Genomic DNA, 23,875 nt, shown 5'->3' with positions numbered 1-23,875 from the left:
GATTTGAACAGGCAGAACACAGAGTCAGCAAATTTGAAGACAAGATATTTGGAATTATCCAGTCTGAAGGGGGAAAAAAGAATAAGAAAAACGAACAGAACCTGCGTTTCCCGTGGGACATCAAACACGCCAGTAAACATATCACACCAAAACCAAACCCATTGCTGTTGAGTCGATCCCAACTCATAGTAACCTTGTAGGACAAAGTGGAACCAGCCTCATAGGGTTTCCAAGGCTGTAAATCTTTATGGGAGCAGACTGCCATATTTTTCTCCCGGCAACACATCATGGTCATCCCAAAAGTAGAGGATAGAGAGAAAGGTGCAGAAGCAAAAATAACAGCCGGACACTATCCAAATTTGATGAAAGACATAAATCATGCAGCACACTGGCCTTGGCTCAAACCCATGAGTTTCCAGGGTTTGAAGAGCAGCTATAGGGCAAGCCCCAAAGCCCAAGTCCTTTCAGTTCTCTACTTCTATCAGGTTTGGTATTGGCCAATGGCCAAAGCTGTCATAAGTTCAGTCGCAATTCAAGAGGTTAACAGACTTCTGCTTTTGATGAAAGCAGCTTCCAGGTCATTTTCCAAAGGCATGGAAAACAAACAGGAAAAATATATGGCCATACTGTATTCAGGTACAATAAATAAAAGCACTTGAGTGTTTTCTGAACTATGGTAAGGAATTTCTTGAGTACAAGAATCTCCCAGAGTGGGACATAGTTCTGTTGTACATAGGGTCACTATGAGTCGGAATTGACTCAATGGCACCTAAAGACAACAGCAACAGGGAGTAGGATGTGCTACCAGGAATAGTGTCAAGAAAGGCTTCAACCAAGAAGTGATGCTTGAAACATTAAAAGGGCACAGGTACAGAGATAGCAAGAATGAGTGGCCACTTTTACCATCAATCACAAGAAGCAAATACAATCAAGTGTGTTCTGAGCTATGGCAAATTGTTTCTAAAACACAATGGAGTACACAGCAGGGAGTGACGAGTTATACCAGCAGTAGGGTCAGAGAAGGGTTTACCAGGAAGTGATGCTGAGCCAAATGTGGAAATATCAGTAGCTGGTTAAAAAGTAGGAAATGGCCCAATATATTCAGGAAACCCCAAGTATTCTCCTGAGGCCACAGTGCAAGTGCATGGGTATCATGAACGTAAAAATTCTGAGGAGACAGAGTGAAGCTATTGGGGCATTTTTGCTGCATTTCTGAGCAAGAAAGTTCTTCTTTTGTCGTTTTGTGTTTAGAGATGCTTGTCCCGGTTCTACCCTTTGCAGTCACACAAAACAATCCTCCTCTCCTCCTCATCTGAGACCTTCCGTTTTCCTCCAAGTTATCAGATTCCCTTCTGTTCACCAACAAAACTTTCTAAAACCCCTTCTCAAATGGTTTCAACAATTTTACTGGTTGCTTTTCTAAACAGCGCTCTAGAACAAAATCAAATGTGCAGCAAAGCAGAGAACAGTGGGCTTTTTCCTGAGGGCTCTGCTAGGCCTCCCATGTGGGTTGACCATGGAGGTCCTTATACTCATTGCTTTTCTGTGAGGCCATAATGCTAACCCTTTTCCAGAAGGCCCAAGAGAAAGCATGGGAAGGGGGTAAGTGTACCATATTCTGGGGCTCAGAGCCAGGAAGATCAATGAATTTGGGTCAACAGCCTACCCATGAGTGATGGTGCTTTTAGGCACCACATCGAAGAGTTCTATTCTGCGCTGATTTTCTACAAAGGATGGGTCTTTTGGGGGACTCATTATTCATCATTCATTGATCCAACTAATATATGTCAAGTATCTACTATGTGTCAGGTACTATCCTACTTTCTAGGACTACACGTATAAGGCAGACCTTGTGTTTGCCCCTAAGTTGCTTATAATCCTTCTAAAAGAGATAGATTTTTAAATGAGGATCTCACGTGAACAGTTGAGTGGGGTGGGGAGGGGGAGTGTTATCATGTAGGGATTATAGAGTGATCTGATATACTTAGAGCAGGAATATCAAGTAGTTTAGGCAGACTCAGCAAGCTGTGACATGAAGTATAACAATGTTGTTGTTGTTGCTATGTTCTATCAACTCGATTCCAACTCCTACTGACCCCACGTGACAGAGTAGAACAGCCCCATAGGGTTTCCAAGGCTGTAATCTTTACGAGAGCAGATAGCCAGCTCTTTCTCCCCAAAAGCCACTAAGTGGGTTTGAACTGACACCTTTTTCCTTAGTAGCCAACACTTAACAATTGCACCACCATGGCTCCTCTAACAGTGAGCATTCACACAATCTTAGTCTGTAGCAGTCACTGTTGTTAAAGGTGGCATCCTCTCAACAACCCTATGAGAAGGATAAAAAAAAAAAAAAAGAGTTCTCTTAATCTGACAGGTGATGGAAGTGAGGCATAGAGAGGTTAAATGCCTCATCCAAGGTCATATGGCAGGTATATGGAGACACTGGGACTCAAGCCCAGGAGTTTGGCTGGGGCCTGCTGTCTTCACCATCATGGTTCACCACGGAGAAGAAGGGAGGGGAGAGAACATCTTCCATCCGAAGGGAACAGCCTATGTGAAGCCTCAGCTGCAAAGGAGGCCTGAGAGGGCTTCAGAGTGCACATGTGTTTCTAGGACTGGAGCAAAGTGGTTCAAACAGTGTCAGAGGAGTGGCTTGGGGAACAACAGCCCTTATACTGTTATCATTCCCTGGACTCTCAAGTCACCCCAGTGGATATTAACCTGTTTAAGGGCAGGGGAAAGGTTCAATTCATTCTTTCTATATTATTTCCCTTAAAATAACTTCCTAACCCCTGCCAGAAGAGTTGCCACATTTTTCTTGTTGCCGTGTATGGATTCACAATGGGCCCTTGGAACTGAGATATGTCAACAATGATGTCACACAAGAGTTACGGGAAGCCATGGTGTTCACTCAGATCCCAACGGCTCTTTGGAGAGGTTGTTGATCTGAGGTCTTCTGTGGGAGAGCGACTTAAGCTACCAGTTGCCAGAGAGTGTTTCCTAAGTCAGAGTCGTCCAGCTAGTGAGAGTTTGGGATATCTTCTCTAACTGGGAGGAGGGAGAAACCTCCTTCAGAAAACCACCCTTTTTGGCTCATCTTCACCCAGGGATGGAGCAGCGGAATGCAACAAAGAGGCCTTTCTCTAAGAATTGAGGTGGGAGGAAAATTCTTCCCAATCAATTAGAGCTGGCAGTGAGGGGTTGTATTTCCCTGAAAAAGAAGGCCACAAGGAGAGAAGATGAAGCCCTTGATGTGGGATGACCGGGCTCACTAAGGTTTTTGTTGGGAAAGTACTTCCTGCCATTTAGTAGACGATTAAGCAAAGTAGGTAATGTGAAGGAATAAATGCGTTAATCATAAAATTCTACTGTAACCTGAGGGTTTTTCAGAGTAGGGAGGAGAAGACACTCAATATTTTAGGCATATGCTTCTATCTCTGGGATTGAAGGAGGCAAGTGGTCACCTAGGGCAGTGGGTGAAGGACCAGGAAGAAGGGTGGTTATGGAGACTTGTACTTATTTTTAATATGTTCTAATGAGATCGAATTGATAAGTCATGTGATGAACTAAAAGAAATAAAGGCATTTGAGGAGTTTTGGGAGTGGGTGGTGTGAGAGAACACGGTACCCCACGCTGTCCCAGAGTTGCCGGTCACTGTGAGCCCCAACAGTTCCCAGCCTGGACTCAGGCAGCAGAAGGTCTGGGCATGACTTGCTGCCTGAGCTCCAGGGACTTGCCCTTTTCCTCCAAGTTCTAAAGTTCTATTTAGACTTGAAGTTTTAAAATTTTACCACACTGAACCTGAGCTTATGCTGTAAATCCTGGTGGCACACCCTGATACTATAACCTCTTCCACCACCCACCCCTTTTTCTTCTCTGCTTTTCTCCTGTATTGCCCCACAGTGGCTGAGCCCTGCTTTCTGCTCCCTCCTTGGTCTCTGTATCTCTCTAACATACTCCTGGGAGGTCCCTCCTCTCTATCCTGTACCTCACCTTGGAGTTTTCTGTCCATCCAACTCACACAACCTACCTCCATCTCTTTCTTCTCTCTGAGCTCTCCAGTCCTTCCCTCAGATACAGAAAAACCTACAGACCTTTAGGCTGACATGGACAACCCACCCAGACACACCCAGGTGAGGTAGTTGTATTTGACCACTGACGTCTGTGGAATCAAGACTCTCAGATACATACAGTCATCTGTTTTCTGCCTGAGGACCTTGAAAGAGTTCATCTAAGATGGACCTGTAGAGGGGACTTCTGTTTACAGAAAGATAAGTTTAACCCTCTGTTGCTTGTTTAGGAAGGGTACAAGGAAGAGGTATACCTGTAAGGTTTTTAACAAAGTATACAAATTTTTCTTTCTCTTTAGGTACGGCGCCTCTATAAAAGTCCTCCCTTCAAAGAGAGTTAAAAGAGATGAGCATTTCTCCTGTTTGAATGTTTGCTTGTTAAATATGGTAAGAAAATCACCGGCGTAGAAGAAATCTTTAGGAGAAGTTTCAGACTGTTAAAAAGGTTCAGGGAAATGAGGACATTTACATGTTCCAAAGGAGGAAATTCACTTGGCATTCAACATATCAATGCCACGAAAAAATTAACTTGAAGATTCTTTGTTTACAAATATGAAACCCCACAATACTATTTTCAAAGGGCGTGAACTTTTGTTACAAGGCACTACTATCACTAGAATGGGACCTTTGGTGACACAAACCGTTTGCTCTCTACAGATAAATGAAGGGTTAGTGGTTCCAACTCACACAGGTGCGTCCTGAAAAAGAGGCCTTGCTTCTGCTTTCATAATGATTACAGCCAAGAATACTCTATGGAGTGCAGCTTTACTCTGTAACACATGGTATAGCCATGAGTCAGAATCCACTGCTTGGAAATGGCTATTATCATTGGTACCATTTTGCAGAGATTTTATTGCTCACAGCAATGCCCCCAAAAATATGGTAGCTTTGGTGGAAAGAGAGAAGGGACGAGGTCTGCAGAGGTGGAGGATGCTGGTGATGGAGAGGCCTCCAGGGATTCCTGAGACCAGAGCCTTGGGCTCCTATATGAAGATCAGGGCCATGAGAGCTCATATAAATTAACTATTCTCAGAGGTCTCTATCCAAAAGGAAAATGCCCAAGAATCCACAACATCTCAAGCAAAAAACCCAAGCTCTAGGGCCAGAAAGACTCCACTACCATCAAAGAGGCCTTTTCCCTCAGCTTCCACTGAGCAGATATCTCATTCATCCAGCTAAGGGGCTACCCCAGAGAAGCGATGGGTAAGGTGTGTATATTTCACCCAGGTGCACACGGTCAAGGGGGTGGCTGTGTCCTGGCAGACCAAAACCTCCTTTGCCCCCGTGGAACAGATGCCCCAAGTCTTTGAGGCCGAGCTCTCTGAGTAGAGCACCGTCGCCGTGCCCCCAGTCTGGCCAACACTGAGTCCCTGGTAAGCACCCTGGGGCCTTGGAAGGAGGGGCCCCAGGCCCGCACCACTGAGCCCAGCGTCTGAGGAGAGGAGCATGGGGAAAGCCTCCACGCAGTCACCCTGGAGTGGCTAGTGACCCATGAGCGCAGCTTCCACTGCTTGGCCTGCTGCCTTGTGTTCAAGTCCCAGGAGGCCCTGGTGGCTCACATGGAGCATGGAATGAGCCAGGGCTTCAGCAACCAGGTCCTCTGTGAAGAGCTGCTGGAAAAGGAACTGCCACCCTCACCCCCATGCAAGCCCAGAGGCTGCCACCAGCTGGCCAAGGCCACTTGATGGCCTCCAAGAAGAGGGAGGTGTGGGAGAGGAGTGCCGTCTGCAGGAGCTGGAGGGGCAGCTGGAGAAGCAGAGAGAGCAGCTGAGGAGGTTGAGGCACCAGCTGGTGAGGTTGCAGAGGCAGGAGGCCAGGCTACAGAGGGTGGGGGCACAGCACTGAAGCCAGAGGAGGAAGAGCCTGAAGACCTGCTAGCAACTTGGGACTGGGAGGAGCAGGGCATTTGTGCTGGGAAATGTGGGTCGTCTCATCAGCTGCTACCCAAAAGATATGTGGCCCACGGAAGAAAGGCCTGGCAATCTACTTCTGTACTATCACAGTCATTGAAAACTCTGTGCAGTGCAGTTCTACTCTGAAACACCTGGGTTCACCATGCATTGAAATCAACAAGACAGTAGGTTTTTGTTCTGTTAAGGCCTCTGTTCAGGCTCCTTTAACCCACCTGCCTGTAAGAACCTCTCCTCCCAGCCTGTGCCCCAATCCAACTACTCCAAGTGCATGGAGAGCTGCAATCCTAGGGGGACCTGGAAAGAAGGAGCCCCAGAACACCTGACTGCAGACACCAGGTCTGCTCAGAGGTTCCCCTAGCCTAGGAGAGGAGAGGACAGGCCTGATCTGGATGGTGAGGTCTCAGAACTCTGAGAATGAGCACAGCATAAGGAGGGGGGGAGAAATGGGATTTCAGTGGGACTTGGGAGGCTGAGGGGGACTCTGCAAAGACAGCTCCAACGGAAGTGTGCTGGTGAACGGGGTGTCACTGAGTTCTTTGCATAGAAGGAACCAGAGAGAGAGTAGGCTGTGGCGAGACCTGCCTGTAGGTGAGCAGTGGGCGTAAGGCCCTACCCAAGGACTCTGGGTCACTTCTCATCATCCTCCAAGCATAGAAAGGAGGAGGTCCTGGTTGGGCAAAGAGGAGGAGGTGGTGAAATAAAGAGCTCACCGCATTCAAGTCTACTGCCCTCACTGGGGGAATTTGGGTTTATTGCTGTGATTTAGTGTTGCCTCTTTGGAGGAAACCCTCATGGCGTATTGGTTAAGTGCCACGGCTGCTAACCAAAGCGTCGGCAGTTCGAATCCACCAGGTGCTCATTGGAAACTCTATGGGGCAGTTCTACTCTGTCCTGTAGGGTCACTATGAGTCGGAATTGACTTGGCGGCACTGGGTACTGGGCCTCTTTGGACTGGAGTGGGAGATGGTTTAGAAAAACTCTCCTGGGTGTCCCTTTTCTGCATAACAGTAGATCTAGTAGTGTCTGCGTAACTCATGCAAAGGATGAGTTCCTAGGATGTAAGGAAACTTTTTTTCTTTTAAAAAACCTTTTTCTGTTTGATTTTGCACATATCAATGACACTAGCTTGTTCTTTCTTTTTTTCTGTGGTATAATTTGGCCAATCCTGGGGTCAGAGAACGGGAAGAAAAAGACTGGACTGGAAGTATAGGAACAAAGGCAGACGAGGCCTCTTAACCCTGGGAGAACACAGATGGTTAGAGGTGAGGCCAGCAAGGGGCAGATTCAGGCCCAGACTGTATAATGAGCAGAAAAGCCCAAGTCTTAGACACATCATCATGTCCCACGCCCTGGAAGATGCCAGGGGCATGTTGACCCTCCTGGGAGATAAGACCCCAAATGGCACAGGGAAGCCTTCAGGAGCAAGGAAGGGAGGGCAGGGCCTCCAGGATGGGCATCTCCATCCACAGGCTGCCCTGTGTATATTTCTCAGTGACAGTAATGGCTCCTGCGAGGGACGGGGTCAGAGGCAGACAGAAGCGAGAGCTTTGAAAAATTTGAGACAGGGTTAATTCTGCCAGTACCAGAGGATGAAAAACGAAAGCCTGTGGTTCTCAGGGGTACAGACCTGCCAGGGGCCTGATGTATACAGGGTGGGCAGAGGTGTCTGGAGAGGTCCACCTGTCTAAAGACTTATGGCCATAGTCTTCATTATCCTAAAAGCAGCAATTTCCCAGTTAATTTCCTCTACGTTTAAACCAAAGCCAAACCCATTGCCATTGAGTCCTGATAAAAGGCCTGGAGTGCGCAAGGGTAGGTTTTCCAGTAGAGCGATGAGGGGAGGAAGATGGTAATACCATACCAGACAAGGAGACTCTTCTTTGTGCCTTGTGTTACCTACTCAATTGCACATGGTGTTCAGCCCTCATCTTTGCGTGTACACGTGTACATGCATTAAGAGTTACTATATTGACCTCGCAGAATTCTTTTTGGTCCTTTCTAGGGATAGAGATCAGAAGAGGTCACTGGCTTCATATACCAAACATGAAATCTGCAGTCTGACTTTTGTACAGTCTGTGTTTGTGTTCTCTATCCAGGGATTAAAATCTCTGATCTGACATTAAAGATTGGTTTTTTTTCCTGCAAGAAAAAGAGGAAGACCCTCAACAAGATGGATTAACACAATGGCTGCAACAATGGGATCAAACAGCAACAATTGTGAGGATGGCGCAGGATGGGGTAGTATTTCCTACTGTTGTACATAAGGTCATTATGAGTCGGAACCAACTTGATGGCACCTAACAGCAACAACAACATAAAAAAATAGTTTTAAAAACATACATGTCATATTTTACGACTTGCACATATCTTATAATCTTATTATGACATACGTAACAGTACAAATTTGTAAAGAAGTTATAATACAAGCCATCCCTACATGTGTGTGATGCTCCTGCTCCCCCAAGGTGTCCAGTGTTCAAAGACACATGTGTGTTCTTCCTTACATTTCTCTTTTCTGGGACACATGTTACAGTCGTACATATCCATGTAGATCTATTTGCATGTTTGCTGTTACAGAACCTTCAACACGGTCTACCCACATTGCTCCTTGCCCCTTTTTTCACTTGACATTTGATCATGGCTCCCCTGTAAGTCAGTAGATATGGAACTAATGCTGCTTAGTTCTTCTAATTTTTTAACTCGTATTTATACATAAAGAATGTAAATAAATGGGAACAATGACAATGTGCAACCTATACACTTTCATATAACTCTACAGAAATGAAAACACATAGCAGCTATGATCTTTAAAAAAAACCCACTGCCAATGAGTCAATTAAGCATAGTTTTTTCAGTATGTTCTAGCTCCCCACCCCTTGTCCCTTCCCATAACTGAATCTAAGATAGTTCATATCAACAATCAGGTAAGTGTTCTATCTTATTATTCTTGCTTAAACTATCATACTCACACATGCAAATAACCACATCTACTCATTTATGGATATATATATGCTTGGATTCAAATATATTTGGTTATTTGTTATTGTTTTACCCATATGGGCTCACTTTATATATATACTTCTCTCTGTCTTGGTTTTTTTTCTTCAATGATACTTCACAGTGATTTCACTTACTAATCTTCTATAGCTCTGTTTCATTCTAATGACTACCATATATTATTATATGATATGGTTATTATATTATTATTGTAATATTACTGGAATATTTGAATATTATGCATTAAAATTTTATTATAATATCACATCCTTAATGGGCAATAATTTTATTTTTCCTTTTTTGTCTTTAACAATAACCATCCTTTGCATATACTACATGGAGCCCTGGTGGCACAGTGGTTAAGAGCCCAGCTGCTAACCAAAAGGTTGGCAGTTCGAATCCACCAGCTGCTCCCTGAAAACTGTATGAGGCAGTTCTACTGTGTCCTGCAGGGTTACTATGTACTACAAGATTTGTATCTGTGGGGTAGATTCTAATGAGTGAGATTTCCAGTTCAAAGAATGTTTTAAAAAGTATAGAGCCATGTCTATGTCTTTCCCCTAAAAGTCTGTAGTAACGCACCTGTCTTTGTCATCTAGTGCTGCTATAACAAAAGTACCACAAGTGGATAGCTTTAACAAAGAGAATTTATTCTCTCACTATCTAGTAGGCTACAAGCCCAAATTCAGGGTGGCTATCTATCTCTGTTAGCTCTGGAGAAAGGTCCTTGTCATCACTCTTTCCTTGGTCTGGGAGCTTCTCAGTGCGGGAATCTCAGGTCAATTGCTTCCCTTTCCTTTTATCTCTTGTAAGGTAAAAGGTGGTGCAGGCCACACGCCGGGGAAACTCCGTTTACACTGGATCATAGTAAGGGTGTTAAAATCCCACCCTAATCCTCTTTAATGTAAAATTACAATCAAAAGTGGAGGACAATTACACAATACTGGGAATCATGGCCCAGACAAATTGATATATACCTTTTGGAGGGGACATAATTCCATCCATGACAGCACCTTTCCAGCCATGTCTGAGGGCATCCTTCTCCCCACAGCCCAGCCAGCCATAAGTGGTGTTGACTTTTCAATTGTGCCGGTTTCACTGGGATTTTGACTGACATTTTCTTAACTATCAGTGTTTTTGAAACTTTGATTATTTTTATTGGGGATTTGGATATTTTCTGAATGGTCGGTAATTGCTCATTACCGACAGTTCTGATGAGGGTCACAATACATAGATGCTGAAAAAGTGGGAGAAAAATGAAGAACAGAGCTCAGATTATTAAAAAGTCCAGACTTACCGGACCAGTTGAGACTATATATATACTTATAATACAAACCATCCCTGAGATACTCTTTAAACCTTGTACTGAAACTATTCCCTGAGTTCATCTTTTAGCGAAATAGCAGACTGGCACACAAAATAAAGGGTATTATCCATCAGTATGGCACTCCATTAAAAAACCATTATGTGCAGCCAAAATGTCAACCATTACTCTAAAGCAAAGATGAGATGATAAGGGGGCAGGGAAACTAGAGTACTGGAAATGGAACAACCGGAACACAATTAAAGACACTGTTGACACGCTGTGAAAGATCTGAATGATTTTTGTAGAAATTGTCAGATGGGAACCTAATTTGCTGCGTAAAGTTTCACCAAAAACATAATAAAATATTATTTAAAAAAATCATTGCTCATTTTCCAAGTGCCAAATTTTTGTGTCTCCTTCATCTAAAGTAGGAATAGTTATTAGTCCTTTGTCATCTACGTTTCAAATTTTTAAATCTTTTGCTTGTTTATCTCTTCTTTTTTCTTTCTTTTTTTTTTTTTGCAAGCTATTTTCCTCTCTTCAATAATCGAAATGTTTTATGCTCAATTACATCTACCTTTTCTCTTATAATTTCTGGATTTCCTATATAAGTTAAGAAAATCTTACATGTAACTTCCTAATTTTCTGTTAAGATTGTTGTTGATTTATACATTAAATTTGTAAATCAATGCAGTATTTTGGCACACTTTTCTATAAGGACAATCAGTTGAGTCAGCACCATTTATTATGAATTTTCTATTTTGTTCCACTGGTGTATTTCTCAGTTTCTAGTATAAACCCTGGTGGCGCAGTGGTTAAGAGCTATGGCTGCTAACCAAAAGGTTGGCAGTTCAAGTCCACCAGGCGCTCCTTGGAAACTATGGGGCAGTTCTACCCTGTCCTATAGGGTCACTATGAGTCAGAATCGACTCGACAGCATGGGTTTGGTTTTTTGGTTTAGTATAATGTATTAATTTGTTCTATTATTCAATGAAACAAGGCTGCACTTACTATCCTTTTTCATATTTCAATTGTCTGTTCTTTGGTATAAGGAGCCCTGGCGGTGCAATGGTTAAGCACTTGGCTGCTAACCGAGAGGTTGGCGGGTCGAACGCACCCAGCAGCTCTACAGGAGAAAGACCTGGGAATCTGCTTCTGGAAAAATTACAGCCCCCTTCCTTCCACCTCAGAAAAAACCCTACGTGGCAGTTCTACTCTGTATTCAGTTCAACAGACAACTATTTTGGTATTCTAATGGGAATCACATTATATATATATCTTAGTTTTGAAACACTTGACTTGTTTTACAAGTCTTCACGTTTGGGAGAACAGGCATTTTTTTGCATTCAATCGGGTTTTGTTTTATTTACTTCAGTAGATTATTTTCTTCATATAGGTTCCTTACCGTTTCTATCAAAACATTTCCCTAAGTATCTTATTGTTTTTGACACTATTTGGTACAATCAAATAGCAGAGAAAAAAGAATGGTCTATCCTTCCCATTTTCATTTTTTCGCGTGCTTATTTCTGGTCAGAAATATAGAACTGATTTTGGTATATTTGTCCTATATCCTGCCACTTTACCAGCAATTTTATATTCGTCCTCTAGGTTTGCAATTATATCAGCATTAAAAAAGTTTTAAAATCTTTTAATAGTTACCCTCGTTATTTAAAATGTCTGGCTTATTCTTTCACCGTCAAAACTATATTCTGGGATAGAAGTAATTATAGCTATCTTTGTTTAGTTGCAAATTTTATCAAAATGAATGGACTGTTTTGTAGTCTATCCCACATCTGTTAAGTTTTGGGATAATTCGTTGTGCACCAGTAGATAACAAACACATTGACCTTGCCGACCATGATTGCATTTAGCTTCGTGGGCAAGTTGGGGAGAGTTTCATCTTCATCTATTCTTTGATGGATCCTGTCTAAGGCCAAAATTAACTGTTCTTTGCATGTTTCATGAAATCTGCTGAGAGCCAACCAGGCCTGTAATTTTCTTTGCAGGAAGATTTTTAACTCTAATCCATTTTCGACTCAACAGCAAGTAGCGAAAACAACAATCCATTTTGCTTCATGGAATCTTCTGGCAATAATTTATTAGAGAAGTTTCCAATGTGTGCTCTAGGCTGCTGGAAAGCCATCTTTAAAGATTATGTGGATATTCACTCTTTTCAGCCTTATCCAAACCCATTAATCAATCCCAGATTCTCCCCATTTCCACAAAGGTCCTTTCCTGCATCCACTCCTGGTACCAGTTCCCTCCTCTCAGACTTTGTATTTTCTGAAAAGAAATGAACAGTGTGCCACCCAAGCAGTGTCGTGCCCACAGGCTCCTGAGTCCAAAATAGGGAGGATACTGTCTTCAAATATTCTTTTATTTTCTATTTTTGTCTGTACTTAATTTCTTTTTCATACCGTATCGTAATTGTTTTAAAGTTGTGTTTTTATGTCTGGGTCTGAAACCCAGCTGGGATTCCCTTTGTGTGTGGTATGTTGTGGTGTCCAGTTGCATGTGGGCATCAAAAGGACACCTTTTTCAGGAGGGTGGGGATGGGAAGGGTGCTGACACATTGCGGGGATTGCAACCAATGTCGGGGAAAATTTTTGTATGAATTGCTGAATGGCAAACTAATTTACTATGTAAATTTTCACCTAAAGCACAAAAATGTTATACGCACACACACTCACACACACACACGCACGCACAGTGTGAAACTAAAAGGCAGGGAGAGGCAGTTGGGGCGGTTGGGCCAACCACAGTGGGTGCTGCGCGCGGGGAGAGGAGCACTCCAGGGCGTCACGGAGTCCTGCGCCCAGCAGGGCTGGCAGAGGACCTGAGCCTGGGTCCGGTGCCTCTGGCGAAGGGCCAGCTCCCCTCATACATGCCTGCCAGCCAGGCTCCAGCCCCTGCCCTCATCCCTCTGAGTCTCCCCCACCAGTCTCCTCATTGCTACCACTAAAATTTAGGGGGAGGCCAATGTCACGGAGGGGGTGGCCCAGAACCTGGACTTCAGGAGCTCCACGTGCACCGCCGGACCCGCAGCACTTCCGCTGCGAATCGGTCAGCTGTGGGGTATCCCTAGGACGCTGGGCACGGGTGAGTGAGTTGTGATCACACATGGGCTTCTAAATCCGTCCATGGGAAACCCCGGGGGTGCACTTCCAGGAGGAAAAGGCCAGGCAAAAGAGGCCACCCTGTCAGGTGGACCCTCTCTCCAGTCAGGACTCACCGCCTGCACCGCACTGGGAAGAGTCCTCCCAAGGGTTCACCCCTAGATTGAAGGCCACGATCAGACTTTGGGGATCCCCAGGCTTCCAGAGCTGCAGCACCGCACGGGGAGGGTGAAGTGGTGCTTACCGGCCAAGCCCTGGCAGCAGTTCCTCTTGTATGTGACCCCTTTGTCAGCCTGAATTTCTTGCACTGTTTTTCCACCAGCCTGGCATTCCGCAACAGAAGCTGCAGGGAGAGTTGCTTCATGAAGCTGCTTTGCACTGAGGTCCTGAGCCTGTGCACTCCCAGGACGAGGTCCCATGATTTTAGTTGGATGGTTTCTTTCCAATGACATGTTTTCCTAGATTTTCTTCTCAGCCCTATCTAGTTCTTTCTTCTTTTCCTCCCACCTCCATTTTGTTGGCTCCTATGACATCTATCAGTTCTTTTGCCCCCACCCTCCCATGACTCTGCCACTGTAGACCCCACCCTGGAAGACCCCCGTGGAAGGTGCTAGAGAGTGGTTCATGGGCCCCTAGCTGCTCAGCAATTTGGGGAGGGGGTATCTAGGGATCTACACTTCTAAGAAGCTCTTCAGGTAATTCTGGTCCTGATGCAATGGAAGGCTTTATTTTAGAGGTCAGCTGTGAGCAGGCCCCTACTGAGAATGGCTGTGGCAGGTTTCCCACACACCCCTCTGCTTTGCTCAGTCTAGGGGGAGACAGAAGAAGATTGCAGAGCTAAGCTGCAAGGATTTCCTGCAGCAAAGCCTGCCCTGGTGTGGGCTGGGGAATTTGTTTCCCCAATTCTCATCACTAGTGGTGAGCAGACCGTTCTCTGCTCAGACTAAAGAAGAGTTAACAAAATGAGCTTGAAACAATAAATGCCTGCTTGGAGCCCTAGTTGCTAAAAAAAAGGGGGGGGGGGAGTGAAACAAGAATCCAAAGGATGTGAAATGAGCCTCCTCTTTTGACACCCTCCCTGGTCCCTAACTTTCTCATCTTCCACCTCCCAAGACTGTACAAACTGAGTTCAGATCCTGGAATAAAGATCCCCAGGAATATTGCTGCTTTCGTCACCCCGTGAGGGTTTCCCGAGTGCTGGCTGGAATAAGGTCTGAGAATCCTCCAGGGGCTGCCCAGGCCTGTGTACTAGACATTCAACACACCGAGATTCAGAACCACTTCAGTTTTCCAACACTCGGGCTTGACCCCAGGGACCTGACCCTGAGGAAGCTGAGATTTTCTGAAGTCAATACTCCCACCCACTCCTCAGGTTCTCCCCATCTGAGCCTCGGGATCAGTCAGGCCTCATGTCCTCTCAGCAGTGTTTCTGCTAAAGGACAACAGAGGGTACTGTAAGGAGCACTGGTGGCACAGTGGTTAAAGTGCTCAGCGGCTAGCCAAAAGTTTGGTGGTTCAAACCTGCCAGCCACTCCACGGGAGAAGAGGTGGCAGTCTGCTTTTGTGAAGATTTACAGCCTTGGAAACCATGTGGGGCAGTTCTACTGTGTCGTATAGGGTCTCTATGAGTTGGAATTGACTTAATTGCAGTAGGCTTGGGTTTTTAAGGGCACTGTGGGTTTGTGCTCTATACCTTGAGCACCTGCCCCCTCTGAAAGGTGCAAGGAGCTACTGAAAGGACACCATCATAACTGGCAGAAGCCACAGCCCATGGTGCTGAGGGAAAGCTGGGAGGGAGAGAGAGGTGGGTGAGTTAGAAAGGCCCGGTCTGTAGGCAGCCAGGGGCCAGGGTGACCTGAAGCCAGAAAGCTGACTGAAGACAAAAAGCTTCAAACCTGCCCCTCCTGAGTCTGTTTCTTCTTTCAAAGCCTTTTCAAAGTCTTTCGCTGCTCTTATTGGCTAGGCCTGAAAGGCCTTTGCTTTAACATGAAGGAGCCTCCAAAGCCTCTTGGGGCAAAGGATGGCCCAGGAGGCCCTGCCCACCACACTCCGTCCTTCCCGCAAGTCCGAGGGCCAGTAGTTTCAGCCTTCCAGCTCCTCCACCAATCTAATGACTTGAAACAGGATTTCACTGAAGCTGAAACATAACATAGACTGGAAATACTCCTGGGTTCTCTTCTCACAGCAGCTGATCGCCTGGTTCCTAGTTTTATTAGAAAAGTTAGATAAGGGACGAGAAGAGGAGATTGTGGAATGCCTGACATCTTAGCGCCAGTTTTTTTTTTTCTTGAGGAGAAAAGAAGGCGGCATTTACTGTGTCCTTTTTTTTTCCTTGAGTCTCACAAAATTCTCACAAAGACCCTCTCAGTTAAGGACTGTTGGGAAGTGCCTTGCTTTTCTTTTAAACTTTGTCCTGAGGTGCTTTGATTATGGAGCATATATGAAGAATTTTCCCCTCAGGGAAGCATTCTAATTCTTACCTAGACTGTAAGCAGAATGAGGACATATTAAGTGCTAAGCTTGGTACATAAGGGAGTGGGGACCCCTCAAAGCAGGCCTGTGGAGAGGTTCATTCATGATTCCCTGGGAGGCACACCCGTTGCTCCAGACGTCTTTGAAATGCCTCCCTGGGGAAGGCATTCAGGGCTGGTTCCTGGTCACGTGGGAATTCAGTCCCGTTTTTCTGTTAACACTGCTCATTTGGGGTCCAAAATAATATTGCCCAATGTCTCATTTCCAAGGCCTCTGCTGTGAGTGTGACTAAGACAATATGGGAATTCTTAGAAGAAAATCCTGCAAGAAAGGCACTTTTTAAATTCAGTATTTTTCAAACCAATGAAGTCTTCATTCTTACTGAAAAAGGAGGGAAAAAAATGCCACAAACTCGGGGGGGGGGGGCGGGCGGGGATATTTGCAATGAACATAACTACGTAAGGATAGGCATTCAGAATATGTTAAGATCTCTCTCAGTGAATAGAGAAAAAGCAAAAACCCAATGGAGAAGAGTCACTAGAAGGCAGATTATAGCAGAGGCACCTAAAATGGCCTATAAACCCGAGCTCCTCAGAAGTAATCAGGGATCATCACAGAGACCACACAGAATAGTCCTTCCCACACAGGAAGCCGTCCAGGGCCAGGCCCCTGAATGAACGTGTTATGAAGCTCTCACTGAGAAAAGAGGATCAGTCTATACCACCACTGGGCCCACTCGGCATCCTGCATGCCTTTGACCAGAATACCTAGGTTCTGCTTCTGGTTAAATAAAAAAAACAGGTGACCTTATAGGGTGGGGTTTATTTCCCTTAGCCCAGCTTCTCAAAACGGGTGTCTGCTGCCCAAGAGGAGAAAATCAGAGGGAAAACCCATGCAGTGCACAGATGGGCAGATAACCTGTCTGTTTCCCTGGGGCCAGCCCTGAAATCCTATAGCCTATTTCAAGGTGGCACAGCATAGCCATATTGAGAGGGAAATCTCCATGGTTCCCTGAGATGAGCTCACAGCTCTGCCCATGTCCTGGCCCATTCCAGCACCACCTCTGGCCCCCAGAATCTAGGATTTAGATGTGACTAATTAGCTCACCATTTAAAATTCATTGCTCAAAATCCATTTCCTTATTAAGGGTTACCCTGAGCACCCTTTTAAAATTGCAACCAGAAAATCTCTTCCCTCCCATTCACACTCACATGCTCCCTAGCCCTGCCCTATTTTATCACTAGCACTTATCACCTTTAACTGTCTTAGTCATCTAGTGCTGCTGTAACAGAAATACCACAAGCTGATGGCTTTAACAAAGGGAAATTTATTTTCTCATACCCTAGTAGGCTAAAAGTCCAAAATCAGAGCACCAGCTCCAGTGGAAGTCTTTCTCTCTCTGTCATCTCTGGAGGAAGGTCCTTGTTACCAATCTATCCCTGGACTAGGAGCTTCTCTGTGCAGGAACCCCAGCACTGCTTTCTTAGTGTTATGAGATCTCCAACTCTCTGCTTACTTCTCTTTCATTTTATCTCTTGAAAATAAAAGGTGGTGTAGGCCATACCCCGGAGAAACTCCCTTTACATTGGATCAGGGATGTGACCTTAGTAAGGGGGTTACAATCCCACCCTAATCCTCTTTAACATAAAATTACAATCACAAAATGAAGGGCCATCACACAATACTAGGAATTATGGCCTAACCAAGTTGAGACATATTTTGGGAAGACACATTTTGATCCATGACATTCCACCCTTTGCCCTCCAACCAAATGCATGTCCTTGCTACATGTAAGACGCATTTACTCCATCATATCACAGCAAAAGTCTTAAATCAACTCCTAGTCTAAAATCCAAACATTCCTCTTCATCTGTGAAATCTAGAATATAAGTTTTCTGTTTTCAAATGCAGTGGCAGGACAAGTGCAAGCTGTATATTTCCATTACAAATGGAGAAACTGGAAGAATAGAAGGGATAACAAGCACCAAGCAAGTTAACAGAACCCATTACATTAGCCCTAAAGGCTTTGCAAATAATCCTCTGTTCTCTGAGACCATTTACACAATGGCCCAGCCCTCTGAACTCTAGGTATTGGCCACACTCTCCGGATTCTGAGCAGAGGCCCCAGGGCCCTGGGCTTCAGCTCTGCCTTCCTGACCCACTGGGATGGCAACTCTGCTCCCTTGACTTTAGTCATACCATTCTCCTTGTCCATCTTAGTGGCTACTCAACCCTTAGAAACACCAGAAGCCATGGCTCCACTTCGAAATCCCAAAGGTCAAGGCTATACCTTTTGAGACTAAGGCAGCTCAACTTCCGGTGTTCCTTGTCTCTTTAAACTCTGCTTTTTGGCTTCTTGGCCCTCTGGCCTTATGCCCACATCTGTCCTATTGGGGCAAGTGTTCCAAAGCTCAGTAGCTCCCCAAATAAGTGCCTGGAGGCACCCCAGTCTGCTAGGAAGCCTCCAGCACACAGGCACTCAGCTCTCTCACTCCTTGGGTCGACTTCAGCACTGTCTGGCCCTGGTTTCCTGGGTGTGCTGCTCCTGGCTCCCTGCTGCTGCTAGTCCTCTGCTGCTGTTTCTCACCATCTGTACCTTCTCTGGTGTTACCAGTTCTCCTCACTTCCTTCTGACTCTGTCCATTCACAGTTTCAAAACCACTTCCACATTTTAAGTGTCTGTTAGAGCAGCACCCCATCCTCTCAGTATCAAATTCTTTCTTAGTCATCTAGTGGTGCTACAACAGAAATACCACAAGAGGATGGCTTTAACAAAGACAAATTTATTTTCTCACAGTCTAGTAGTCTGGTGGTCCAAATTCACAGTGTCAGCTCCAGGAGAAGGCTTTCTCTATCAGTTTTGGAGGAAGTCTTTGTCACCTTCACTAATTGTGCCCTATTTTATTACTAGCACTTATACATAATAAATATTTCCTAGTTTATTACATTTATTATCTATTGTCTCTCCACTGGACTATAAGCTTAGTGAGGACAGGAATTTTTGTGTGCTTTATGCATTGATATATCCCCCAATCATAGATAGAACACTTTCTAGTGTAGTATGTTTTAGGTAGTTCAATATTTGTGGAATGGGTGCATGAATCCAAAGAAAGACAGCTCGAACAGGGAAACTCTCTCCTGTCTCTTCTCCCAATAATGGAGGCACAACTGTCACATCTCTGGTGTCTCCAGGGCTTTCCATGCCTCTCATTTGCACCCAAAGCTGTAGACTGGGATTTCCTAACTACTCTTTATGCTGGAGACATGCACGTGAAACGCTCCATGTCCCCCTCCCACCACTGAGATTCAGGTTGACACCCCTCACCCAGGCCCAACCAACATCCCCTCTTTTTTGCTCTTTTGGGCACTCGCTGCATCTGATCTTCCGATGTCAGCAAGGGTCAGAGAGCCCCATGGAAAGAAAGAAAGGCCCCCCCATGTCAAATCTGTGCCCCAAAACAGACACCAACCCCATCAGAAAATCCCAAGCCCACAGATCTTCTCATCAAATTTGTCTCAGAGGTGTCTCCTATGGAAGAATTCAGAGCTGATCATAGGTCATGGAGCCTCACCAGGTCTAGAAGGAGGGAGTCACAAGTTGGGCCTGCATGTATTGAGGTCAACACTCACACCCGTGCTTATGATAGAAGTAGACTCGGCCACTTTTGACTTCATCAATCCCTATTACTCTCCTTTGTACCTTGGTGGGCTGAGCACAGTAAGGATCTTCTGGGAAGCCAGCCATGGCTCTGGCTACTGCTCTGATATCCCGGTTGGGTTTGGGAATGAAGGATGGTTGCTCTAGGTACCTTTGATCCCCACCTCTCTCAGAGGTATGGCCAGTTTAATTGAAGTAGATGTTTCCTCTTTATTCCCTGAATCTTCTCGTATCTGAATTCTTCATTTGGATATTCTAGGACCTCTCTCCTCAGACTGGGATCCAGGGACCAGCAGCACTGGTAGCACCTGGAACCTTGATGGAAATGTAGACTCTTGGGCCTCAACCCAGACCTCCTGACTCAGACTCATCATTTTAACACGATCCTTAGGTGATCTGGGTGCACAATGAAGTTTGGGAAGCACCATGACTGACCTGGATCTCAGAGAAATCAAATATAATGCATGTGAGTTTTGGGCCCATTACAAAAGGGATTGTCATCCCTGAGATCTGGTTTGGCCCCATCTTTCTGTCAGTAAGTGAGATCTCTTTGGTTCCTTCTCAGGAGATAAGCCTTCCCAGCTTCTAGTTGAGGTCTTAAAGAGAAGTACTTAGTACCAAAGGACATGAAAAATAAACTTGAAAGAAAAATGTGTTCATTTCCAGGAGAAAAACTCAGTGCAAAGTGTTGCATTTATACTTGGTATATTTTCAAACTCAGAGGAATTCACAGTTTAAATAATTCTCTTAAAACATTTTTTGTTAATTGACTGCTGAATTAATGTCTACCACGGGGACATGGAAACAACACTGATTTGCTCAACCTTGATAATGTGAATTTATCATATTATTTCAGGAAGAAAATGCACGTTTCTTCATGAACGTGTAATTTAAATAGGGAATCTGCAGAGTTTTATAACTGTTTAATGGTTTAAGCAAGGATAATGAGATAAACTTAACAGATTCTTAGTGTGAATTCCCTTGGATTCACTTGTCGGTAAAGACAGGCAGAGGAGAGTTAAAACATATAGAAACAGTATGCTTCAAAAGCATTGATGATATGTCTTTTCATTTCTGTAGAGTTGTATGTGACTGTTGATAGTGTGTACTGCCCTGGTGGCACAGTGGCTAAAAGCTCGCTTGCTAACCAAAAGATTGGTGGTTCAAATCCACCAGCTGCTCCTTAGAAATCCCATGGGCAGCTCTACTCTGTTCTATAGGGTTGCTATGAGTCGGAATCAACTTGCTGGCAGTGAGTTTGGGTTTTTTGTTTTTTTGGTATGTTCCCATTTATATATGAGTTAAAAGTTAGAAGAACCAAAAAGATAGTGTTACTGCCATGGCTACTGACTTACGGGAACCAAGATAAATTGTCAAGTGAAGAATGGTGCAGAGAAACATGTGGGTAGAGTGTGACCTAATCTCCAGAAAAGCAAACAAACCATAAAGCTACGTGTGTACCTGTGACTATGCATATGTGTTCCAGCAAGCAGGAATGTGTGAAGAGGTACACATGTGTCTTTGAACATGGACACCTTGGAGAAGCAGGTAAAATTTACACATGTGGGGATGACTCTTATTATAATTCTTATAAAAATCTGACTTGTTAAATGTGTTATAATAAGAATACAAGAGTTTTCAAAGTAAAAAAAATCATAGAAATATATATATGTATATATTTAAAACAGTTTTATTGGCTGTTATTTTATATAGGCAAAACACTGTCATCAATACTGGATTCAGAGACTTTCACCACTGGATGAAGAGCAAACTCAGAGACGGAACAAAAGTCTCAGCAAATTTCTTGCTTGTTCTTGGAGCTAATGACCTCTTCTGGTCTCTATACCTGGAAATGGCCAAAAAGAGTTCTGTCAGGATTAATGCAGTCACTGTTCAAACATCTACTGCATGTACATGTCTACGGGGTAAGGAAGAATGCTGGACACCATGTGTGATTCATTAAGTAACACGTAGACCATTAGACCGTTCTTTCTCTGATGTCCCACTACCACGTTCCTCCCCTTGTTGCTCTACTGGAAAACCCACGGTATACATTGTAGGCCTTTTTTCAGGACTCAACATAGAGGAAGTTAACTGGAAAGATACATCTTTTAAAGATAAAGAAGATTTTGTCCACAAGGTCTTTAGACAGGTGGACCTCCCAGGCAACCTCTGCATGGGATGGGAATGCAAGACCCCTCTCACTCAGTATCTCTGAGCATTTCAGTCTTTCTGTTTCATTATCAGGAGACTGCAGAATTTACCCACTTCAGAACCCTTGCTGCCATCAACCCCAACCATTCCCTTATAGGATCCCTCACTTCCACTCTGAGAAATAAAAGTAGGAGAGCCTGCAGGTGGAGGTGCCTGGCCTGGAGGCCCTATCTATTCTTCCTTACCCCTGAGGGCTTCCCTGTGCCAACTGGGGTTTCATTTCCCAGGGTGGACATACCTCTGGCACCTCCAGGGCTTCCCAGGCCCTGGAACTTGATATCGAGGATGGGACTTGGGCTTTTCTGGGCCTGTGGAGCCTGGGCCTCAAGCTGCCCCTTCCTACCCTCAACCTTTGGTTATCTGTACTCTGGCTGTCTTTACCAGGTTTAGGAGGCCTTGCCTTCTCTTTTGCTCCTTTCATCTCAGTCAGGCTTTTCTCTTCCAGTTCTCTGATCTCGGGGCAGTTCAGGCTAGACCATAGAAAAGAGAAAGACGAAACAAGTGTCATTGATTATGTGTGAAGACTGCTGGGAAAGGAATTGACTGTCATTGGTTTAGAGATTTATGCCCACTGCTCACCTGCAGGCAGGTTTCCCCACAGCCTACTGTCTCTCTGGTTCCTTCTGCCACAAAGAACGTGGTAATGCCCCCTTCACCGTCACACTTCCCTTAGAGCTGTCTTTACAGAGGCTCCCTCTCAGTCTCCCAAGTCCCACTGAAATCCCATTTCACTTTCCCTACTAATGCTGTGCTCATCCTCAAGGCCTCAAGAGCTCACCATCCAGATGAGGCCTGTTCTTTCCTCTCCAAGAGAGAGCCTCTGAGCAGACCTGGTGTCTATGGTCAGCTGTCCTGAGGCTTCTTCCATCCAGTTCCCCCTCCGGCTGGAGCTCTCCATGCAGTTAAGGGGATGGAGTGGGGTGGGGAGGAAGGCACATGTGAGGATTTTACAGGTGCAGTGGGTGAAAGGAGCCTGAAAGGACGTCTTTCCAGAAGGGCCCACATTTTGAGGCCATGCCTGTACCCTCTGTAGCCAGGTCTCCCACATCTGCAGCAGCACCAGTAGGTGCTGTAGTCTCTCCAGCCCCTGTCTCTGCTCCTCTAGATGCTCCTGGAGGTGCCCGGCTCTTCTTGCCAGGACTCCAGGATGCTGACCGAGGCTTAGGTATTGTGTAGACTGGAAGCAGAGCCGATGGGGCTGTCTTTGAGAACTTGGCCTCAAGACTGGGGGCATCTTGCCCACGGAGGCATGGGATGTTTTGGTCTGCCGGACCACGGCTACCCCCTTAACTGTACACACTTGGGTGAAATACACATACTTGACTCATTGCTTCTCTGGAGTAGCTTGATGAGTGAGATATCTGTTCAGAGGAAGCTGAGGAAGACCTCTCTGATTCTTAAGGAGTCTTCCTGGACCTGAAGCTTCCGATATTCTAGCTTGAGTGGCACTTTCCTCTTGGGTTGAGACTTCTGATAATAAAGAGTTAACTTACATGAACCCTCTGGGCACTGGGTCCTCAACTCTGATCCAAGACCCTGGTTTCAGGTGTCCCTGGGAGCCTCTCCATCATCACTGTCCTCCACCTCTGCAGGACCTGTGGGTTCTTCCTTTTTCCCTGGGGACCTTCCATCTTTGGGGAACATCACTGTGGGAGACCAAGTCTCCTCTGGGAAATCTTCTGTGATATTAGCACTTCATAACAGAAGTCTATAGTCTTTCAAAGGACTATAATACACTGATAATTTCTATTGCAAAGAGAGGGTCTCCACATTAATTTTTTTGGCATTTGTTGAATGCCAAATGAAATTGTTCCTTTGGAACTTGAAAATGACCTCATTTGCCTGAACTTTCATAATCACACATGACTTCTCTGAGAGACATTTTCTATGAAAGTGATTTTCATAACAGATTTAGAGTGTAAACAGTGAAACAGGAGAAATTGTCATCACTTTTTAAACTCTTTTCAGCCTTCTTTTAAGGGAAGGGTATTTATAGGAGGAAGCATACTTAGAATAATTTGTATTTTATATATATATAAAGCTTCTCCTTGTATCCTTAACCAACCCAGGGTAGAAGGTTAAAATTGCCCTTTTCTGAACAGAAGGCCCTTACCATGTTGCTATGA

General features: G+C 44.9%; 1 long non-coding RNA gene across 2 annotated transcripts in view; it reads left to right on the top strand.

The window, feature by feature from the left end:
• Positions 1-23,875, top strand: part of LOC135229322 (uncharacterized) — a 187,361-nt gene that overhangs the window by 127,804 nt on the left and 35,682 nt on the right. The window contains exon 4 of one of the 2 annotated variants that reach the window (XR_010320107.1): positions 4,373-8,995. The exons of the other annotated variant lie outside the window; for it this stretch is intronic. This is a non-coding gene — a long non-coding RNA (uncharacterized LOC135229322). Of the gene's footprint in view, positions 1-4,372; positions 8,996-23,875 lie in introns of those variants that run through there. 2 annotated transcript variants of the gene reach the window in all.

The sequence above is a fragment of the Loxodonta africana genome, unplaced genomic scaffold (assembly GCF_030014295.1).
Source record: "Loxodonta africana isolate mLoxAfr1 unplaced genomic scaffold, mLoxAfr1.hap2 scaffold_203, whole genome shotgun sequence".
NCBI lineage: Eukaryota > Metazoa > Chordata > Mammalia > Proboscidea > Elephantidae > Loxodonta > Loxodonta africana.
This window is presented reverse-complemented; position numbering and strand designations above follow the sequence as displayed.